General features: G+C 51.9%; 1 protein-coding gene across 3 annotated transcripts in view; it reads right to left on the reverse strand.

Annotated features, from left to right (window-relative positions):
- The window catches only part of LOC144753025 (uncharacterized), a 53,482-nt gene extending 31,260 nt beyond the window's left edge, over positions 1–22,222 (reverse strand). For all 3 annotated transcript variants that reach the window (XM_078640961.1, XM_078640855.1, XM_078640912.1), the window contains exon 1: positions 22,030–22,222. The gene's annotated coding sequence lies outside the window, so the exon portion shown is untranslated. The remainder of the gene's footprint in view (positions 1–22,029) is intronic.
- Between the last annotated feature and the right edge of the window lie 612 nt (positions 22,223–22,834).

Below are 22,834 nucleotides of genomic sequence, written 5' to 3' on the forward strand. Positions count from 1 at the left end.
TTGTATATTTCCATTCTGTAATGCACTCAGCATACTTATAATTTACTTGCACGCATTTTCGCTCATTTTCCACGGCGTTTGCTGCCGTTAGAGCTCCAAACCGGGGTCAGGCTTTTCTGTACTCGGCGGCCATCTTGAGTGGGGGCTAGAGTGGTGGGAGCGCTCTAGTGGACCAGATATAAGGAAACAGTGGTGTACCGCGCTAGCGGTCGCGTTTGCGGGGGCGCCTTCCCTGCGCCGGAGTCACGCCAGAGTCAGCCCGTCTGCACCCGTCCGCGCCTTAGACGTGCACCGGGCGTGTCGTGAGATATGACGACATCTCCATCAGGTACCAAGGAACACTTAGAATGTCCTTCTATAATCAATGCATTAACAGACACAACTGGCTCTTCACGCTTAAAATATGCAACTGATTTTCTATTATCCCTACGACCCGCAAGTCATCCTTTATGCAGGACAATAGAGCCGGATCTAGAGAAAGCTATATGCCAATGTTGCCAATTCTCCACTGACCATGCAGTAATTAAAGCTTTGCAGGTCAAAACACCTACAAATAATGCAGAAACGAGTTCAAAATCGTTTTTATTCTTCAGTATTAACTGCCGTTCAGTACCTAGGCATAAAACGGAAATTTTTAACTTGCTCTTGGATGAGGCTCCCGATGCCGTGTTTTTAACGGAAACGTGGCTTCAAGACAGCTCTGGCCCTGACTTAGCTATGGCACTCCCTGAAACATATGCTATTGTCAGACTAGATCGTGAAAAGCAATCAGGAGGAGGAATAGCAATTATCTTCAGAAATTGTTATAACTGTGAATTTAACAAACTCCCATGTGAGGGTTGCGAAGGCGCAATTTTTAAACTCTCACTTACACCTAATTTTACCTTTTCTGGAGCACTTATTTATAGGCCGCCAGGAGCCGCCTCTAAATGGTTACCTAACCTTATTGAACTCATTGGACCACTAGTTATGAAAATGGCTAGCTTTACCATTCTAGGGGATATGAATTTACATTTGGAGAAAGAAGATTGCTCAATAGCCAATGATTTTAAAATGGACTTAGCATCACTTAATTTGACCTTAAAGAATTCCGGCCCCACACATAGAGCCGGTCATTTGTTGGATCCCATCTTTTCCAACTTAAATGACATGTTCACACACACTGCCCTTCCAGTGCCCTGGTCAGGCCATTTTCTGATCAAATTTTCCCTTCTTGTAAAATTTTCTAACAAGGACAAAATATCAGTACCTACGCAACTAGTCAGGAAATGGAAAATGCTTGACATAGAAAACCTCAATTCCTTTCTCGAAGGCCATCTTCCCTGCACAAAATCAACAGTACAAGAGTTTTCCACATCGTTCCAAACTTGGCTGATAAAAGCTATTGATTCCGTTCTGCCTAAAACTAAATTAAAACAAAATTCCCACCGCCCCCCTGCCCCTTGGTTCACTGAGACCTTGAAACAAGAAAAAAGCACCTGCAAAACTGCAGAACGGCAATGGAGAAAAACCTACTGTCCAGATGCCAAACTAACCTACAAAAATAAACTTTTAAATTACCAGAGGCTATGTGCTAAAGCCAAAGCTGAACATGCCTGCACAAAAATTACTGAAGCCCTATGCCAGTCCAAAACACTTTTTAAAACAGTGAGAGAACTAGCTGGTTCCCTCACCTTACAATCTCCCCCAGACCTTAATAAATCACAATGCGACTCTCTTGCAGCCTTCTTTGTAGAAAAAGTGGATAAGATATATCAGGGTATAGAACAAACCACAATTGACATGGCCAAGACTCATGTGATTTTGCCTTCCACTGATATCAATTTTGAAACAGATACTTCAGCCTCCATCATCCCTGGTGAAACAGCTCTGTCCTCCTGCACACCCCCATATGACGTAACACCTCCAGCTATTCTAAACAACTGGCCGAAGCTTGACCTAGACCTGGTTCGCAAATTATTAAATTCTATAAAATCAGGCTCACCTAATGATCCATTACCATGTTCAGTCCTGAAAAAACTCAATAACGAGGCCCTGGAAATAATCACTAATCTTCTTAATAAATCCTTACAGGAAGAAACCGTACCGAAGGAGTGGAAACATGCGATGATTCATCCATTGCTGAAAAAAGCAGGAGCAGATCCCAATTTGCCATCCAACTTTAGACCTATTTCCCTGTTACCAACCTTTGTGAAAATACTAGAAAAACATGTTCATAGGGTCCTTACTGATTTTATTACTATTCATGATTTATTACCCCTTCACCAATCAGGATTCCGCACAGGCTTCTCCACAGAGACGACCTTGTTAGGCGTCACCGAGAACATCCGTCTAATGTTGGACCGTGGAGAAACGGTAGCCTTGCTGTTACTCGACCTCAGTGCAGCATTTGATACTGTGTCACATGCTGTACTTGAACAAACACTCCTTTCCATTGGTATCAGGGGCGCAGCTTGTAATTGGATTAAATCCTTACTGGAACAGCGCACTTTTCAAGTTTTCTCCAAATCCGCCTGCTCAGACATTATGAACCTTAAACATGGAGTACCTCAGGGCTCCATACTGAGCCCATTGCTTTTTAATATTTACATGAGCCCGCTGGCCAAAATGATAGAAGAGAGTGGATTACTTATGTTCTCCTATGCTGACGATTCTCAGCTTATCTTCTCTCTATCATCCACCGAATCTAATAACATCTCGCCATTAAAACTCGGTTTAACCAATATCGCGGAGTGGATGAGAAAATTTTTTCTCAAACTCAATGGGGAAAAGACCGAGCTACTTGTTCTGGGTAAGAACAAAGAGCTCTGGGGACCCCAACACTGGCCAGATGTGATAGGTACCCCCCCGATCCCAGTCAAATCAGCCCGCAACCTCGGGGTCATCATAGATGAATCGCTTAATCTCAATCAACAAGCTGCGAAGACGTCAGCTACATGCTTTGCGATTTTAAAGTGGTTGAAAAAAATCTGTTGGATGCTGCCCAAAAATACCCAGAAAACTGTCATCAACGCTTTTATAACCTCCAGACTTGATTATGCCAACGTGCTATACTTGGGGGCCAATAAGGCCACTACCCGACGATTACAGACAGTGCAAAATGCCGCCGCGAGATTACTGTGGAAAATTCCCATCTCCACACCTACCACCAAGTACATCCGCGAATTGCACTGGCTGAAAATCGAAAATCGGGTGAAATTTAAATCTTTATGCTTTATGCATAGGATCTCAACCAACAATGCACCCAAGTATCTACAAAATCTAATACATCCCTACCGCCCATCTCGAACCCTTCGTTCAGCCACAGCCAACCACTTTGTGATTCCTAAAATCAGGCTGGCGCGAATGGGTGGAAAATCCTTCTCATATCTCGGACCCTCACTCTGGAACACTCTTCCGGTGACACTTAGGCAGGAAACCAACTATATGAAATTCAGGAAGGCCTTAAAAACCTGGTTGTTTAACATCTAGAACCTGAACCTATCAAAGCACTGGATCACTAGCGCCGGGAAACCCTTTGTTGGGTAGCTGTCTGCGCTATATAAATGAAATAAATAAAAAATAAAAAAATAGCTATAGTTATCTGGTCGGAGTGAAGCATGGCGTCACGAAGAAGCCATCGTGGCGGGCATGGTTGAGAGGCACCTAGGTTCAGCGATAGCATGATCAGGGCATGATCAGAGAGGGAACTTGATTCAATTGTTGCTTCAGCTACGCATCCCAATAGTGCATCTGTGATGAGAAAATTATCAAATGGGGCATAGGATCTATGGGCTGCAGAGAAGTATGTGTAGTCTTTGGCGGAGGGGTGTGCCTGACTCCATATATCATTAAAAACGCTATTCATACGCCATTGATGTCCAGTCTGTGTGAGGGTCCCAGCTTGTGTAGCGTGATGCCCAGAGCGATCTAAATCTGTATTCATTACCAGGTTCAGGTCCCCCCCTATAACCACCTCTCGGTCTAGCGTGGCTAACACTGTGTAAGGTAGGTAATCAAGAAGCGTTCCTGGTGTTCGTTTGGTGCATAAACAGATGCCACTGTGAACCGTTTATGACCCCACTGGAGCCTAATCCGTAATGCTCTGTCCTTGTGTTCAGCTATCACATCAGTGAGCTTTCCCTGGAAGCTCTGGGCAAGCAGTATTGCAACCCCGTTTTTTTTAGTTGTGTCAGAGGTCCAGTATGGTCTGGGAAACCTGGGTGAGCGCATGCGGTGGGTGTCCCTGACAAGTAAGTGGGTTGCTTTTAATAAGCATATGTCCCCCCGGGAGTGTTCTAGATAAGATAAAATCGCTTTGCACTTTACTGGACTATTGAGGCCTCGAACATTGAGGTTCGCCAGACGTATATTATGCATTGCACAAGTTTAGGAAGCCCCTATGCAGCATGCTCACTGCGCCCTTGTCACGCCTGCGAGGTAGCGATGGTGCGCCATACCCTGAAATTCGTAGAACTCTTGGAGACCTTCTGGAGACTTGGCTGGTGCGGAGGAGAAGAAGTGAAAGAAGATAGAAAGAACCCATAACCAACAAAAGGATATACTGAAGAAATCAACAGTAGCCAAAAGTCTGTCAAGACCCACGAGTCGGTATGAGGTGACGACAGCCAAGGGGGGACTGTTCCAGAGGACCTCCCTCCAAGAGATCCTGTGTGGGACCTCTGAGCGATCAGCGGACGGTACAGTACTGGGAGCATCCTACCAACAGCCCCTCCACCGCCTCCTTCAGTGCCTCGCAAGTACCTCTGTACCCCCAGGAGCAGGGTCGTCTTCAGCTCATGATGCAGTTGAAAGAGTGGATTCCGCCGATAGGACCTGAAGCACCGCCTGTCTCTATTTACTAATGGTGGTCAAGTCGGGGCCGGGCCCGCAGTGGTTGCTCGTTACCTTCTGCCATGCAGTTCGTATACGCTTAGGAGGGGCGGGCTGTTCCTCAGAATCATCCTGCATGGTGATGTGCAGGAGGGCACATGCTTCCCTGAGTGATCTGATCTGATAGAGAGATCCTTCATACTTGAAGATGATGCGGAAGGGATGGCCCCATGCATAGGGTATATTAGCCTTCCGTAGGTGTTCTGTTACGGGCGGAACGTCCTACGTTTCTGCAAGTTGATCCTGAGGAGCTCCTGGTAAAAGGTTAGGGAATGGCCTTTGAAGTGGACAGGTGGGAGTCTCTGGCTTTTCTAAGAATGTCCTCTTTGATCTGAAAATCGCGAACGCAAACCAGTATATCGGCCGGGGGACCTTTCCCCAGGCGTTCAGATCCTACTCTGTGACCCTGGTCTAGCTGTAGTGCAGAGGTTTCGGGAAGTCCGGAGTCATGTCATAGGAGGTCTGTGACAAACTCGCGTAGGTTGGAGCCCTCTGCTTTGGATTGCACACCTCTAATTCTTATATTGTTCCTCCTGGATCTGTTCCCCAGGTCCTCGTTGTGAGCCTGAAAGTCCACCTGCTGCTCTTTTAGCCGTAGCCCCCCTTTTTAAAGCCACGAGAACTGCTCCTCCCGGCCTGACTCACTGTCTTCAAGCTTGGCGACTTTCTCGCCCATCTCGCATGTCACCTCTCAGACTTCCGATGCTAATTCGGGTTTTCATCATCTGCAGGTCTGCACGTAGTGAGGATAAGAATTTCTCAAGGAATACCTTAGTGACCGGACCCTCTCCGTCATCTGCGTCTAGCCACGCCTCAGGCCCTTGGCTTGTAGCCTCATCTTCCATCCCGGAACTGCCTGCCTTTCCGAACATGTCTTTAAGCGAGCGCTCTTTTTTGTTCCTGTTCCCTGCCATGGCGTCGAGGCTGGGGGCAACAGCTATCTTCATGCCAATTACTCGATGTGGCCCTGTAAAATGAGAGATGGGCCAAAACCTGGGCAGGCTGCTCATCACACGCCACAGGAGCAGGCACGCCCTTGATCCCTACTGTTCAGCAGGACACCTGCACGCTCCAGAGATCTCCCACTCTGTGCTCCAGGGCCGTGGAGCAGTCCGCAAGCTCTGTTCGCCTCACCAGTCAAGGTTGTCCACACAGCCCCTGGGGGAGAGGGGATTAATCAGCTCCCCTGTCTCCGCGGTCCACGGAGCTCTACCCCATGGAGGATCATCACTCGTTCGGTGGACATCCGTATACTATAGGCCGCAGGTCCCAGTCCAGAGACTGCTGGTTCTCTTAGCCTTTCGTTCTAACGGGGCCAGGGTTCTATGCTGCTTCCGCAAGGATCCGCTTGTACCCCCTTCTCTCAGGAGCTTGTATTTATTCCCAGGGGCACCTACTGAGGACCGGCGGGCTCGAATTATATGCTTATTTAGGCGGCGGCACGGAGCGATCTAAAACCACGTCCTAGCCCTCCGCCATCTTGGCCACGCCCCCAATTCACTTTTATAGAGGTAAAACAGTGTTTGCAGTGTTGGGCAGTGTTACTTGTCTGAGGGTACAGTTTACATTGTCTGGGTAGTGTTACCCATGAGTGTAGTGTTTACAGTGTCTGTTCAGTGTTATACCTGTTGTCTGCTTTTAGTGTTTACAGTGTCAGGCAGTGTTACTTGTCTAAGAGTAGAGTTTACATTGTCTGTGTAGTGTTACCCATGAGTGTAGTGTGTATAGTGTCTGGGCAGTGCTGTCTCTTGTCTCGGAGTAGTGTTTACAGTGTCTGAGCAGTGCTATCTGTTGTCTGGCGGGAGTGTTCACAGTGTCTGAGTAGTGCTATCTGTTGTCTGAGGGTAGTGTTTCCAATGTCTGAGCAGTGCTACCTGTTGTCTGCTTTTAGTGTTTACAGTGTCAGGCAGTGTTACTTGTCTGAGGGTAGGTTTACAATGTCTGGGCAGTGCTATCCCTTGTTTGTTTTTAGTGTTTACAGTGTTGAGCAGTTTTACTGTTGTCTTAGTGCGCTGTTTACAGTGTCTGGGCAGGGTTTCTATTGTCTTAGGGTAGTGTGTATAGTGTATGAAGTGTTGCATGTTGTCGGGGGGAGTGATTACAGTGTCCAATCTATTGTGTTTTAAGTGTTTACAGTGTTACCTGTTGTCTTATGGTAGTGTTTATGTTGCCTGGGCAGTGGCATCTCTTGTCTGAGGGTAGAGTTCACAGTGTCAGGGCACTGTTACCTGTTGTCTGTGGGTAGAGTATGTAGTGTCTGGGCAGTGCTTCATGTTGTCTGAGGGTAGTGTTTACAGTGTCTGGATGGTGCTATCTGACGTCTGAGGGTAGTGTTTACAGTGTTACCTGTTGTCTGATGGTAGTGTTTATGTTGCCTGGGCAGTGGTATCTCTTGTCTGAGGGTAGAGTTCACAGTGTTTGGGTAGTGTTACCTCTGTGGGCAGTGCTTCATGTTGTCTGAGGGTAGTGTTTACAGTGTCTGGGCAGTGCTGCCTGCTGTATGAGGGTACTGTTTACAGTGTCTGGGTGGTGCTATCTGAGGTCTGAGGGGAGTGTGCACAGTATCTGGGCAATGTTGCCTGTTGTCTGATGGTAGTGTTGACCCGATTTTCAGTTGTAAGATCCCACAGGTCTCGGAATACTTTAAAGGAGGGGGCGGTGCTATTCTCCAGCCAGAACGCAATCTCTTCTGATTTTAGGAGTGGGTGAAGGTACTCACTCGTCTGTCATCGGGGTGGAGGAATGGTTCATGAAGTTGCCAGCGGCAGTCGCAGGAGAGGATTCTGAGGCTGACATTGGAGCACAATGTGATTCTGATCTTCACAATCTCCCAGATTTTGTTATTTTTTGCGTGAAGTGGGTCATGGAAAGAGTTTCTCCGAGTATTGCTGCTACTACAACCCCTTGGAGCTGTTGGTGTGTTTCCGGGAGTTTGTCTGACGCATGAGATGCTGCAGCTCACGGCACAGGCATGAGTCTAAAAGGCAAGTCTCTGGGATGAGGTGGGTGTGCAGTTTGGGGTTTGCGATAAGGCTGTGTATATCTGGCGCATGCCTCACAGCAGATCTTACAATAAAAATATTTCAAGAATTGCACTTTAAAAAAATGCTTTCTGTCAGCAGATTACATTTAGTGCTGGACGTTTGTAGGATCTCACTCAGTTTAGGGTCCCTGGTCACGGTTTGTCATTCGTGCTTTTCCAGCTGGGTCTGGTGGTTTATTGGACAAATGCGCCCAATGTATGGACCTGTATTTGACCTTATGGTCACAGATTCAAATCCTGGCAGGTCCACTCAGTCTTTCATCCTTCTGAAGTCGATAAAATCTGTACCAGTGACTTGGGTAACAATATACATCTGTGATTCAGCACAATGAGGCCCTTCTGGGTGACCGTATGTTAGAAATGGGGGTCTCTGGTTGGCAATGGTTTGCACCTTTGTCCAAATAGGCACCTTTCAGGATAAGGGGGTACACTACTGAAATAACCCCAACTCACTACCTTGGTAGCTTGGCACGAGCGGTCAGGCTTACATCAGAGGCTGTGTGTAAAGCATTTACACATAACCAACAGTAACAAAGTGAAAACACCACAAAAGGACACCACACCACTTTAGAAAAATATCCAATACTTTACATATTCAAAACAAAAACAAAACAATACAAATCCAACTTACAGTTCTTCAAAATATGCACTTTTTAAGAAATATCCTAAAAAGGAAGTTCCTTGAAGTCTGTAGCTCCGTCTGGTGCTACAGCGGTGCTGAGAACAACAGAATCCAACAGTACCGTCCGACTGCATCGGTCATGGTGTCGGCAGACTCATAAACAGTACCTTTTAGTTGCAGCCGATCACGTTGGTGCAGGCCGGTCATTGCAAACGTTGTGGTTGCGATGTGAACCGTAGCGGTGCAGCGTGCGGTGCCCTCAAGACTCGTACAGGCAGCAGCTCGGTGGCGGTGGTCGTCGGTAAGACCAGAGTTGCAGTGCAAGATGCAGCTGTGCCCTCTGCGGTGCCTTCAGGACACGGATTCAGCGACGATGTCGGCTGCTTTCCCCCTCCGTGGCAAATGAAACTGCGGTTCCAGAGGTGGTACCCAGAGGTAAGTGAAGTCTTTGCTGTCCGGGACACTTTGTGAACAGGAGGCAAGTTCGGTTTCAAGCTCTTGGAGACACTCAGCACAAGTCTAAGAAAGTCCAGTCCAGTCCTTTTACTGCCTAAGGCAGAAGCAGCAACTGCAGGCCAACCCAACAAAGCAACAACAGAGCAAAGGGGCAGTACTCGACCTGCAGTTCTTCCAGCTCTTCTTCTTTGCAGGTTCCTTGATTCCAGCGAATTCTAAAGTTCTGGGGTGTGGGCCCCAATATTTATAATCAGTTCCTCTTTGTTCCCTTGGGCAGAGAGTGTCTGTTCCCAGCCCAAACCGGTTCGGTTCTCCCTGGGCCGGCTTCCTGGCAAGAGGTGGAGACAGCATTGTCCAAGGCAGACCAGGCCCATTCAGGTGCAGGGAAATCTTCTCCCATTACACTAAATGCAACCCAGGTCTATTCAGCCCAGCCCTGACTCATCCATTGAAGGTAGGGCGCACCTCAACCCTCCAGTGGATGTCTGAAGAGAATGCACATCCCCAGCCCCTGTCACTCCAAAGCCAGCTAGTCAAACCACAAACTCAGCAGAGGTACACAAGCCGCCTAAGCAAGAAAATACCTACTTTCTAATAGTGGTATTTTCAAACACAGAGCATAAAACTCATCTTTACTAAAAGATGCCTTTTTATATTCTGTGTACAGGCATACTAAACTCCCTTTCTCTATTTTGTTCCAATGGGAAGATATACTTGTAAAATCTTACATAGTATTCCCCATTCTATCCTATAGGACAGCTGGTCTTTTTCAAAAGTGAAAAACGAATGACGCTGTAGCTCATCATCAGGACATTTCACACACACTAGGACATGTACTACTTTTCAGATACACTGCATCCTGCCCATAGGGGTACCCTGGGCCTACCTTAGGGGTGCCTTACATGCAATAAAAGGGAAGGTTAGGGCTTGCCAAGTGGGTGCCCTTGCCAAGTCGGTCTGGCAGTCACAACTGAGCGCATACACTGCAGTGGCAGGTCTGCAACACCTTTAAAAGGCTGCTGGTGTGGGTGGCACAATCAGTGCTGCAGGCCCACCCTCATCATTTGATTTACAGGCCCTGGGCACACACAGTGTACTGTACTACGGACTTACTAGTAAATCAAATATGACAATCATGGAAACACCAATCCATAACACAATTTACAATAGGAGCACTTGCACTTTAACACTGGACAGCAGTGAGAAAGTGCCCAGACACACTAAACCAGCAAAAACAGAGAAAAAACCAGGATGTCAGAACGCAAAAAAACAGGGGAAACATACCAAATGATGTGAGGTCTAACACTGTGCACTTTACATATACACATATTATGCTTTTCACTACTTCAACAGATTGGCACATAGAATGACAGGGGGTAAGAAAAACCACCAGTGTTGGAATTCATCAAAATCTACAACAACCAATCACATTGAGGCCCAACATAGCGATAAGGGTTGACGATGTCATCAACAGCACCGGGGTACCCTATTTGATAGTCTTCACAGAAAATTGTGTACATTTAAGCAGCAGGGCTGGTCGGGGGTCAGTAGTTGGGCAGCAGGGCTGGTGGGGGTCAGTAGTGGGGTCAGCAGGGCTGGTCGGGGGTCAGTGATGGGGCAGTAGGGCTGGTGGGGGGTCAGTTATGGGGGCAGCAGGGCTGGTCGGGGTCAGTAATGGAGGCAGCAGGGCTGGTCGAGGTCAGTAATGGGGGCAGCAGGGCTGGTTGAGGTCAGTAATGGGGGCAGCAGGGCTGATGGGGGTCAGTAGTGGGGGCAGCAGGGCTGGTCGGGGGTCATTAGTGGGGCAGCAGGGCTGGTGGGGGTCAGTAGTGGGGTCAGTAGGGCTGGTGGGGGGTCAGTAATAGGGGCAGCAGGGCTGGTCGAGGTCAGTACTGGGGGCAGCAGGGCTGGTCGGGGGTCAGTAGTGGGGCAGCAGGGCTGGTGTGGGTCAGTAGTGGGGTCAGTAGGGCTGGTGAGTGGTCAGTAATGGGGGCAGCAGGGCTGGTCGAGGTCAGTAATGGGGGCAGCAGGGCTGGTCAGATCAGTGGAGGGGTCAGCAGGGCTGGTGGGGGGTCAGTAATGGGGGCAGCAGGGCTGGTCGGGGGTCAGTAATGGGGCACCAGGGCTAGTCAGGTGTCAGTAATGGGGGCAGCAGAGCTGGTCGGGATCAGTAATGGGGCAGCATGGCTAGTGGGGGTTAGTGGATGGGGCACGCAGGGCTGGTCGGGGTCAGTGGTTGGGGCAGCAGGGCTGGTCGAGGTCAGTAGGGTGTCAATAGTGGGGTCAGTAGTGGGGGGTCAGCAGTGCCTGCACTGGCTTCCTGTCAACAAGAGGATCACCTTCAAACTCCTTATCCACGCACACAAAGCCATACACAACACCGGACCAGCATACCTCAACGACCGACTCAGCTTCTACACCCCCACCCGCAGCCTCCGCTCTGCCAGCTTTGCCCTCTCCACATTTCCCCCCATCCGGAAAACAACGCAGGCGGCAAATCCTTTTCCTACCTCGCCGCCAAGACCTGGAACACTCTCCCTACCAATCTACGACAGACCCAAGACCTGCTGGCCTTCAGAAGACTCCTCAAGACCTGGCTCTTCGATCCCCCACACCCCTAGCGCCTTGAGACATTCACTGGTATGTAGCACGCTCTACAAATGTACTGAGTGATTGATTGATTGGGGGGTCAGTAGTGGGGTTAGCAGTGGGGGGTCAGCGGTGGGGGGTCAGCAGTGGGGGGTCAACGGTGGGGGGTCAGGTGGGGGGACAGTAGTAGGGGTCAGTGGTGTGGGTCAGTGGTGGGGGTCAGTAGTGGAGGTCAGTAGTGGGGTCAGTAGTGGGGGGTCTTAGTGATGTCAGCAGGGCTGGGGGGTCAGTAGTGAGGTCAGCAGGGTGGGGGGTCAGTAGTAGGGTCAGCAGGGCTGGTGGGGGGTCAGTAGTGGGTCAGTAGTGGGGTCAGTAGTGGGTGGGTCAGTAGTGAGAGGCAGTAGTGGGTGGGTCAGTGGTGAGGGTCAGTAGTGGGAGTCAGGGGTCAGTAGTGGGGTCAGTAGTGGGGGGTCAGTAGTGAGGGTCAGTAGTGGGGTCAGTAGTGGGGGTCAGCAGAGCTGGTTGGGGGTCAGTAGTTTGGTCAGCAGGGCTGGTGGGGGGTCAGTGAGGGGTCAGTAGTGGGGGTCGGGGTTAGTAGTGGGGTCAGCAGGGCTGGTTGAGGTCAGTAATGGGGGCAGCAGGGCTGATGGGGGTCAGTAGTGGGGGCAGCAGGGCTGGTCGGGGGTCATTAGTGGGGCAGCAGGGCTGGTGGGGGTCAGTAGTGGGGTCAGTAGGGCTGGTGGGGGGTCAGTAATAGGGGCAGCAGGGCTGGTCGAGGTCAGTACTGGGGGCAGCAGGGCTGGTCGGGGGTTAGTAGTGGGGTCAGCAGGGCTGGTGGGGGGTCAGTGAGAGGTCAGTGGTGGGGGTCAGGGGTCAGTAGTGAGATCAGTAGTAGGGGTCAGTAGTGAGGGTCAGTAGTGGGGGTCAGTAGTGGGGGTCAGTAGTGGGGTCAGTAGTAGGGTCAGTAGTGATGTCTTCAGGGCTGGTGGGGGTCAGTAGTGACGTCAGCAGGGCTGGGGATTGGTAGTGATGTCAGCAGGGCTGGTGGGGGTCAGTGGTGACGTCAGCGGGGCTGGGGGGGTCAGTGGTTACGTCAGCAGGGCTGGGGTTCGGTAGTGACGTCAGCAGGGCTGGTGGGGGTCAGTAGTGATGTCAGCAGGGCTGGTGGGGGTCAGTAGTGACGCCGGCAGGGTGAGTAGTGACGTCAGCAGGGCTGTGGGGTCAGTGATGATGTTACCAGGGCTGGTGGGAGGTCAGTAGTGACGTCAGCAGGGCTGTGGGGTCAGTGGTGACGTCAGCAGGGCTGGTGGGGGGTCAGTAGTGACGTCAGCAGGGCTGGTGGGGGTCAGTAGTGGGGGCAGCAGGGCTGGTGGGGGTCAGTAGTGACGTCAGCAGGGCTGGTGGGGGTCAGTAGTGACGTCAGCAGGGCTGGTCGGGGTCAGTAGTGACCCTGGTCTAGCTGTAGTGCAGAGGTTTCGGGAAGTCCGGAGTCCGGAGTCATGTCATAGGAGGTCTGTGACAAACTCGCGTAGGTTGGAGCCCTCTGCTTTGGATTGCACACCTCTAATTCTTATATTGTTCCTCCTGGATCTGTTCCCCAGGTCCTCGTTGTGAGCCTGAAAGTCCACCTGCTGCTCTTTTAGCCGTAGCCCCCCTTTTTAAAGCCACGAGAACTGCTCCTCCCGGCCTGACTCACTGTCTTCAAGCTTGGCGACTTTCTCGCCCATCTCGCATGTCACCTCTCAGACTTCCGATGCTAATTCGGGTTTTCATCATCTGCAGGTCTGCACGTAGTGAGGATAAGAATTTCTCAAGGAATACCTTAGTGACCGGACCCTCTCCGTCATCTGCGTCTAGCCACGCCTCAGGCCCTTGGCTTGTAGCCTCATCTTCCATCCCGGAACTGCCTGCCTTTCCGAACATGTCTTTAAGCGAGCGCTCTTTTTTGTTCCTGTTCCCTGCCATGGCGTCGAGGCTGGGGGCAACAGCTATCTTCATGCCAATTACTCGATGTGGCCCTGTAAAATGAGAGATGGGCCAAAACCTGGGCAGGCTGCTCATCACACGCCACAGGAGCAGGCACGCCCTTGATCCCTACTGTTCAGCAGGACACCTGCACGCTCCAGAGATCTCCCACTCTGTGCTCCAGGGCCGTGGAGCAGTCCGCAAGCTCTGTTCGCCTCACCAGTCAAGGTTGTCCACACAGCCCCTGGGGGAGAGGGGATTAATCAGCTCCCCTGACTCCGCGGTCCACGGAGCTCTACCCCATGGAGGATCATCACTCGTTCGGTGGACATCCGTATACTATAGGCCGCAGGTCCCAGGCCAGAGACTGCTGGTTCTCTTAGCCTTTCGTTCTAACGGGGCCAGGGTTCTATGCTGCTTCCGCAAGGATCCGCTTGTACCCCCTTCTCTCAGGAGCTTGTATTTATTCCCAGGGGCACCTACTGAGGACCGGCGGGCTCGAATTATATGCTTATTTAGGCGGCGGCACGGAGCGATCTAAAACCACGTCCTAGCCCTCCGCCATCTTGGCCACGCCCCCAATTCACTTTTATAGAGGTAAAACAGTGTTTGCAGTGTTGGGCAGTGTTACTTGTCTGAGGGTACAGTTTACATTGTCTGGGTAGTGTTACCCATGAGTGTAGTGTTTACAGTGTCTGTTCAGTGTTATACCTGTTGTCTGCTTTTAGTGTTTACAGTGTCAGGCAGTGTTACTTGTCTAAGAGTAGAGTTTACATTGTCTGTGTAGTGTTACCCATGAGTGTAGTGTGTATAGTGTCTGGGCAGTGCTGTCTCTTGTCTCGGAGTAGTGTTTACAGTGTCTGAGCAGTGCTATCTGTTGTCTGGCGGGAGTGTTCACAGTGTCTGAGTAGTGCTATCTGTTGTCTGAGGGTAGTGTTTCCAATGTCTGAGCAGTGCTACCTGTTGTCTGCTTTTAGTGTTTACAGTGTCAGGCAGTGTTACTTGTCTGAGGGTAGGTTTACAATGTCTGGGCAGTGCTATCCCTTGTTTGTTTTTAGTGTTTACAGTGTTGAGCAGTTTTACTGTTGTCTTAGTGCGCTGTTTACAGTGTCTGGGCAGGGTTTCTATTGTCTTAGGGTAGTGTGTATAGTGTATGAAGTGTTGCATGTTGTCGGGGGGAGTGATTACAGTGTCCAATCTATTGTGTTTTAAGTGTTTACAGTGTTACCTGTTGTCTTATGGTAGTGTTTATGTTGCCTGGGCAGTGGCATCTCTTGTCTGAGGGTAGAGTTCACAGTGTCAGGGCACTGTTACCTGTTGTCTGTGGGTAGAGTATGTAGTGTCTGGGCAGTGCTTCATGTTGTCTGAGGGTAGTGTTTACAGTGTCTGGATGGTGCTATCTGACGTCTGAGGGTAGTGTTTACAGTGTTACCTGTTGTCTGATGGTAGTGTTTATGTTGCCTGGGCAGTGGTATCTCTTGTCTGAGGGTAGAGTTCACAGTGTTTGGGTAGTGTTACCTCTGTGGGCAGTGCTTCATGTTGTCTGAGGGTAGTGTTTACAGTGTCTGGGCAGTGCTGCCTGCTGTATGAGGGTACTGTTTACAGTGTCTGGGTGGTGCTATCTGAGGTCTGAGGGGAGTGTGCACAGTATCTGGGCAATGTTGCCTGTTGTCTGATGGTAGTGTTGACCCGATTTTCAGTTGTAAGATCCCACAGGTCTCGGAATACTTTAAAGGAGGGGGCGGTGCTATTCTCCAGCCAGAACGCAATCTCTTCTGATTTTAGGAGTGGGTGAAGGTACTCACTCGTCTGTCATCGGGGTGGAGGAATGGTTCATGAAGTTGCCAGCGGCAGTCGCAGGAGAGGATTCTGAGGCTGACATTGGAGCACAATGTGATTCTGATCTTCACAATCTCCCAGATTTTGTTTTTTTTTGCGTGAAGTGGGTCATGGAAAGAGTTTCTCCGAGTATTGCTGCTACTACAACCCCTTGGAGCTGTTGGTGTGTTTCCGGGAGTTTGTCTGACGCATGAGATGCTGCAGCTCACGGCACAGGCATGAGTCTAAAAGGCAAGTCTCTGGGATGAGGTGGGTGTGCAGTTTGGGGTTTGCGATAAGGCTGTGTATATCTGGCGCATGCCTCACAGCAGATCTTACAATAAAAATATTTCAAGAATTGCACTTTAAAAAAATGCTTTCTGTCAGCAGATTACATTTAGTGCTGGACGTTTGTAGGATCTCACTCAGTTTAGGGTCCCTGGTCACGGTTTGTCATTCGTGCTTTTCCAGCTGGGTCTGGTGGTTTATTGGACAAATGCGCCCAATGTATGGACCTGTATTTGACCTTATGGTCACAGATTCAAATCCTGGCAGGTCCACTCAGTCTTTCATCCTTCTGAAGTCGATAAAATCTGTACCAGTGACTTGGGTAACAATATACATCTGTGATTCAGCACAATGAGGCCCTTCTGGGTGACCGTATGTTAGAAATGGGGGTCTCTGGTTGGCAATGGTTTGCACCTTTGTCCAAATAGGCACCTTTCAGGATAAGGGGGTACACTACTGAAATAACCCCAACTCACTACCTTGGTAGCTTGGCACGAGCGGTCAGGCTTACATCAGAGGCTGTGTGTAAAGCATTTACACATAACCAACAGTAACAAAGTGAAAACACCACAAAAGGACACCACACCACTTTAGAAAAATATCCAATACTTTACATATTCAAAACAAAAACAAAACAATACAAATCCAACTTACAGTTCTTCAAAATATGCACTTTTTAAGAAATATCCTAAAAAGGAAGTTCCTTGAAGTCTGTAGCTCCGTCTGGTGCTACAGCGGTGCTGAGAACAACAGAATCCAACAGTACCGTCCGACTGCATCGGTCATGGTGTCGGCAGACTCATAAACAGTACCTTTTAGTTGCAGCCGATCACGTTGGTGCAGGCCGGTCATTGCAAACGTTGTGGTTGCGATGTGAACCGTAGCGGTGCAGCGTGCGGTGCCCTCAAGACTCGTACAGGCAGCAGCTCGGTGGCGGTGGTCGTCGGTAAGACCAGAGTTGCAGTGCAAGATGCAGCTGTGCCCTCTGCGGTGCCTTCAGGACACGGATTCAGCGACGATGTCGGCTGCTTTCCCCCTCCGTGGCAAATGAAACTGCGGTTCCAGAGGTGGTACCCAGAGGTAAGTGAAGTCTTTGCTGTCCGGGACACTTTGTGAACAGGAGGCAAGTTCGGTTTCAAGCTCTTGGAGACACTCAGCACAAGTCTAAGAAAGTCCAGTCCAGTCCTTTTACTGCCTAAGGCAGAAGCAGCAACTGCAGACCAACCCAACAAAGCAACAACAGAGCAAAGGGGCAGTACTCGACCTGCAGTTCTTCCAGCTCTTCTTCTTTGCAGGTTCCTTGATTCCAGCGAATTCTAAAGTTCTGGGGTGTGGGCCCCAATATTTATAATCAGTTCCTCTTTGTTCCCTTGGGCAGAGAGTGTCTGTTCCCAGCCCAAACCGGTTCGGTTCTCCCTGGGCCGGCTTCCTGGCAAGAGGTGGAGACAGCATTGTCCAAGGCAGACCAGGCCCATTCAGGTGCAGGGAAATCTTCTCCCATTACACTAAATGCAACCCAGGTCTATTCAGCCCAGCCCTGACTCATCCATTGAAGGTAGGGCGCACCTCAACCCTCCAGTGGATGTCTGAAGAGAATGCACATCCCCAGCCCCTGTCACTCCAAAGCCAGCTAGTCAAACCACAAACTCAGCAGAGGTACACAAGCCGCCTAAGCAAGAAAATACCTACTTTCTAATAGTGGTATTTTCAAACACAGAGCATAAAACTCATCTTTACTAAAAGATGCCTTTTTATATTCTGTGTACAGGCATACTAAACTCCCTTTCTCTATTTTGTTCCAATGGGAAGATATACTTGTAAAATCTTACATAGTATTCCCCATTCTATCCTATAGGACAGCTGGTCTTTTTCAAAAGTGAAAAACGAATGACGCTGTAGCTCATCATCAGGACATTTCACACACACTAGGACATGTACTACTTTTCAGATACACTGCATCCTGCCCATAGGGGTACCCTGGGCCTACCTTAGGGGTGCCTTACATGCAATAAAAGGGAAGGTTAGGGCTTGCCAAGTGGGTGCCCTTGCCAAGTCGGTCTGGCAGTCACAACTGAGCGCATACACTGCAGTGGCAGGTCTGCAACACCTTTAAAAGGCTGCTGGTGTGGGTGGCACAATCAGTGCTGCAGGCCCACCCTCATCATTTGATTTACAGGCCCTGGGCACACACAGTGTACTGTACTACGGACTTACTAGTAAATCAAATATGACAATCATGGAAACACCAATCCATAACACAATTTACAATAGGAGCACTTGCACTTTAACACTGGACAGCAGTGAGAAAGTGCCCAGACACACTAAACCAGCAAAAACAGAGAAAAAACCAGGATGTCAGAACGCAAAAAAACAGGGGAAACATACCAAATGATGTGAGGTCTAACACTGTGCACTTTACATATACACATATTATGCTTTTCACTACTTCAACAGATTGGCACATAGAATGACAGGGGGTAAGAAAAACCACCAGTGTTGGAATTCATCAAAATCTACAACAACCAATCACATTGAGGCCCAACATAGCGATAAGGGTTGACGATGTCATCAACAGCACCGGGGTACCCTCTTTGATAGTCTTCACAGAAAATTGTGTACATTTAAGCAGCAGGGCTGGTCGGGGGTCAGTAGTTGGGCAGCAGGGCTGGTGGGGGTCAGTAGTGGGGTCAGCAGGGCTGGTCGGGGGTCAGTGATGGGGCAGTAGGGCTGGTGGGGGGTCAGTTATGGGGGCAGCAGGGCTGGTCGGGGTCAGTAATGGGGGCAGCAGGGCTGGTCGAGGTCAGTAATGGGGGCAGCAGGGCTGGTTGAGGTCAGTAATGGGGGCAGCAGGGCTGATGGGGGTCAGTAGTGGGGGCAGCAGGGCTGGTCGGGGGTCATTAGTGGGGCAGCAGGGCTGGTGGGGGTCAGTAGTGGGGTCAGTAGGGCTGGTGGGGGGTCAGTAATAGGGGCAGCAGGGCTGGTCGAGGTCAGTACTGGGGGCAGCAGGGCTGGTCGGGGGTCAGTAGTGGGGCAGCAGGGCTGGTGTGGGTCAGTAGTGGGGTCAGTAGGGCTGGTGAGTGGTCAGTAATGGGGGCAGCAGGGCTGGTCGAGGTCAGTAATGGGGGCAGCAGGGCTGGTCAGATCAGTGGAGGGGTCAGCAGGGCTGGTGGGGGGTCAGTAATGGGGGCAGCAGGGCTGGTCGGGGGTCAGTAATGGGGCACCAGGGCTAGTCAGGTGTCAGTAATGGGGGCAGCAGAGCTGGTCGGGATCAGTAATGGGGCAGCATGGCTAGTGGGGGTTAGTGGATGGGGCACGCAGGGCTGGTCGGGGTCAGTGGTTGGGGCAGCAGGGCTGGTCGAGGTCAGTAGGGTGTCAATAGTGGGGTCAGTAGTGGGGGGTCAGCAGTGCCTGCACTGGCTTCCTGTCAACAAGAGGATCACCTTCAAACTCCTTATCCACGCACACAAAGCCATACACAACACCGGACCAGCATACCTCAACGACCGACTCAGCTTCTACACCCCCACCCGCAGCCTCCGCTCTGCCAGCTTTGCCCTCTCCACATTTCCCCCCATCCGGAAAACAACGCAGGCGGCAAATCCTTTTCCTACCTCGCCGCCAAGACCTGGAACACTCTCCCTACCAATCTACGACAGACCCAAGACCTGCTGGCCTTCAGAAGACTCCTCAAGACCTGGCTCTTCGATCCCCCACACCCCTAGCGCCTTGAGACCTTCACTGGTATGTAGCACGCTCTACAAATGTACTGAGTGATTGATTGATTGGGGGGTCAGTAGTGGGGTTAGCAGTGGGGGGTCAGCGGTGGGGGGTCAGCAGTGGGGGGTCAACGGTGGGGGGTCAGGTGGGGGGACAGTAGTAGGGGTCAGTGGTGGGGGTCAGTGGTGGGGGTCAGTAGTGGAGGTCAGTAGTGGGGTCAGTAGTGGGGGGTCTTAGTGATGTCAGCAGGGCTGGGGGGTCAGTAGTGAGGTCAGCAGGGTGGGGAGTCAGTAGTAGGGTCAGCAGGGCTGGTGGGGGGTCAGTAGTGGGTCAGTAGTGGGGTCAGTAGTGGGTGGGTCAGTAGTGAGAGGCAGTAGTGGGTGGGTCAGTGGTGAGGGTCAGTAGTGGGAGTCAGGGGTCAGTAGTGGGGTCAGTAGTGGGGGGTCAGTAGTGAGGGTCAGTAGTGGGGTCAGTAGTGGGGGTCAGCAGAGCTGGTTGGGGGTCAGTAGTTTGGTCAGCAGGGCTGGTGGGGGGTCAGTGAGGGGTCAGTAGTGGGGGTCGGGGTTAGTAGTGGGGTCAGCAGGGCTGGTGGGGGGTCAGTGAGAGGTCAGTGGTGGGGGTCAGGGGTCAGTAGTGAGATCAGTAGTAGGGGTCAGTAGTGAGGGTCAGTAGTGGGGGTCAGTAGTGGGGGTCAGTAGTGGGGTCAGTAGTAGGGTCAGTAGTGATGTCTTCAGGGCTGGTGGGGGTCAGTAGTGACGTCAGCAGGGCTGGGGATTGGTAGTGATGTCAGCAGGGCTGGTGGGGGTCAGTGGTGACGTCAGCGGGGCTGGGGGGGTCAGTGGTTACGTCAGCAGGGCTGGGGTTCGGTAGTGACGTCAGCAGGGCTGGTGGGGGTCAGTAGTGATGTCAGCAGGGCTGGTGGGGGTCAGTAGTGACGCCGGCAGGGTGAGTAGTGACGTCAGCAGGGCTGTGGGGTCAGTGATGATGTTACCAGGGCTGGTGGGAGGTCAGTAGTGACGTCAGCAGGGCTGTGGGGTCAGTGGTGACGTCAGCAGGGCTGGTGGGGGGTCAGTAGTGACGTCAGCAGGGCTGGTGGGGGTCAGTAGTGGGGGCAGCAGGGCTGGTGGGGGTCAGTAGTGACGTCAGCAGGGCTGGTGGGGGTCAGTAGTGACGTCAGCAGGGCTGGTCGGGGTCAGTAGTGACATCAGCAGGGCTGTGGGGTCAGTGGTGATATTGCCAGGGCTGGTGGGGGTCAGTAGTGACGTCAGCAGGGCTGTGGGGTCAGTGGTGACGTCAGCAGGGCTGGAGGGGGTCAGTAGTGACGTCAGCAGGGCAGGTGGGGTCAGTAGTGACGTCAGCAGGGTGAGGGGTCAGTAGAGACGTTGGCAGTGTTGGGGGGTCAGTAATGGGGTCAGCAGGGCTGGTGGGGATCAGCAGTGACGTCAGCAGGGCTGGTGGGGGTCAGTGGTGATGTTACCAGGGCTGGTGGGAGGTCAGTAGTGACGTCAGCAGGGCTGGTGGGGGGCAGTAGTGACGTCAGCAGGGCTGGTGGGGCTCAGTGGTGACGTCAGCGGGGCTGGGGGGGTCAGTGGTTACGTCAGCAGGGCTGGGGTTCGGTAGTGACGTCAGCAGGGCTGGTGGGGATCAGTAGTGACGTCAGCAGGGCTGGTGGGGGTCAGTAGTGACGTCAGCAGGGCTGGTGGGGGTCAGTAGTGACGCCGGCAGGGTTGGTCGGGGTGAGTAGTGACGTCAGCAGGGCTGTGGGGTCAGTGATGATATTACCAGGGCGGGTGGGAGGTCAGTAGTGACGTCAGCAGGGCTGGTGGGGGGTCAGTAGTGACGTCAGCAGGGCTGGTGGGGGTCAGTAGTGGGGGCAGCAGGGCTGGTGGGGGTCAGTAGTGACGTCAGCAGGGCTGGTCGGGGTCAGTAGTGACGTCAGCAGGGCTGGTACGGGTCAGTAGTGACGTCAGCAGGGCTGGTGGGGGTCAGTAGTGACGTCAGCAGGGCTGTGGGGTCAGTGGTGATATTGCCAGGGCTGGTGGGGGTCAGTAGTGACGTCAGCAGGGCTGTGGGGTCAGTGGTGACGTCAGCAGGGCTGGTGGGGGTCAGTATTGACGTCAGCAGGGCAGGTGGGGTCAGTAGTGACGTCAGCAGGGTGTGGGGTCAGTAGAGACGTCGGCAGTGTTGGGGGGTCAGTAATGAGGTCAGCAGGGCTGGTGGGAGGTCAGTAGTGACGTCAGCAGGGCTGGTGGGGGTCAGTAGTGACGTCAGCAGGGCTGGTGGGGGTCAGTAGTGACGTCAGCGGGGTGGGGTCAGTAGTGACGTCAGCAGGGCTGGTGGGGGTCAGTAGTGACGTCAGCAGGGCTGGTGGGGGTCAGTAGTGACGTCAGCAGGGCTGGCGGGGGTCAGTAGTGACGTCAGCGGGGTGGGGTCAGTAGTGACGTCCGCAGGGCTGGTGGGGGTCAGTAGTGACGTCAGTAGGGCTGTGGGGTCAGTAGAGACGTCAGCAGGGTGAGGCGGGGGTCAGTGGTGATGTTCCCAGGGCTGGGGGGGGTCAGAAGTGACGTCAGCAGGGCTGGTGGGAGGTCAGTAGTGACGTCAGCAGGGCTGGGGGGTCAGTAGTGACGTCAGTGATGGCCCTGTTCTCCCTCAGACTCACCTCCTCGGTCTCTCCTCTCCAGGGGGGGGGGCCGGTGGATCCCTCTTTTCGGGGACCTCTTGCGGTCCGGTTCTGAGAGGAGAGGAGGCCGCGGGGTCTCCGGGCGACGATAACCTCCAGAAGGGCACGAGCGGGGTCAGGTACTCGTGCACTGCGCACGCGCACAACGCGGTACACTAATCACTCATGGCACCTGTCTGCATCTGGAATGGAAATCAGGGTGGCTTTACTGCGCATGTCTACATACAGCATAGAAATCCCTCACAGCTATACTGCGCATGTGGAAAATACGGTATTGTAATCGCTCACGGCTAAGTGCATGTGCGCAGATCTCAAGTTCTACGGTACTACTGCGCATGCGAATTTGGCTGGTGTTCGTGGCTGTACTACGCATGCGTAGATGTCTGAAGACGTAGTTGTTCTACCCATGCGTAGATTTCTGAACTCCCCTGGCTGTACTGCGCATGTCCGCAGCAGGTATACTAACCACTCAACGTCCGTGCTCGCCCAAGGGATTGTACTATTTATTTATTTTTTATTTACCTCCGCGCGGACATCGATTGAAACGTGCTGTGAGGTGGAAGGTGCAGTTGTTTTGATATTGTCACAACAACTGCAGGGAATGACAGAGGCTGAAAGTGCATCAGATGCATCACAAACACAACCTACAGCAGGGGTCAAAGGTCGAGGCGGTGCCAGAGTGAGCTGCACTTCACTCCAGAGGGATCAGGGCGCTTTAGATGAGCTCTGGTGACACCACACAAGGTCACAGACATGAGATGACTGTGCCCAGGATCACAGGGTG

This window comes from Lissotriton helveticus, chromosome 1_1 (genome assembly GCF_964261635.1).
Source record: "Lissotriton helveticus chromosome 1_1, aLisHel1.1, whole genome shotgun sequence".
NCBI classification, from domain to species: domain Eukaryota; kingdom Metazoa; phylum Chordata; class Amphibia; order Caudata; family Salamandridae; genus Lissotriton; species Lissotriton helveticus.